This window comes from Plasmopara halstedii, assembly GCF_900000015.1.
Source record: "Plasmopara halstedii genome assembly, contig: Scaffold_2881, whole genome shotgun sequence".
Lineage (NCBI taxonomy): Eukaryota > Oomycota > Peronosporomycetes > Peronosporales > Peronosporaceae > Plasmopara > Plasmopara halstedii.
Window position 1 is genome coordinate 558,381 of NW_020189786.1, and position 749 is coordinate 559,129.

Below are 749 nucleotides of genomic sequence, written 5' to 3' on the forward strand. Positions count from 1 at the left end.
GGCATGCGGAAATGAACAAGTCTTTGGTGAGGATTTCATGTTTACATATGTGTCTGTCATAGAAATGATCACTGCCAAAGTGATATTGGCAATGGCGCAACACTGGAAGGTACCAGCTAGACACGGAGATGTGCCTAATGCTTATGTTAAAGCATCCGCTGAAGAGGAATTTCCTATTTATATTAAGATCCCACAAGGGATATACGGGAACAAGTATTGAAGGAGTTGGGTGTGAAATCTGCAAATGAAATCGTATTGTTACTACTTCAAAGCCTTTACGGCTTGAAACAAGCCGGTAGATTATGGAATCGGTTACTTAGTACAAAATTGATTGATTTGGGATTGAAGCAATCGATTGTTGAACCATGTTTAGTTTATTAGAAGGATGGTCGTGGAATATTACTCTTAGGAATATACGTGGGTGATTTATTGGTCACTGGGACCAATGACGACTTAGTAAACAAGCTGTTTGACTCACTGAAAATCTTACAAATCAAGGATTTGTTAGAAGTTAACAAGTTCTTGGGAATAAGAATCATTAACACGAAGAAGATTATTTTTTGATCAAGAAAATCCTTTTAATGTCCTTTTAAATCAATATGGAATGAATGACGCAAAAATGACAGAAGATCCAATTAACTCTGGGCATTTATGTGACGAATGCGTCCAAAATTGCACGATCCAAAGAATGTCAGGTCACTAGCGGGAAGTTTGTTGTGGATTTCGCGTTGCACGCGTCCAGACTTGTC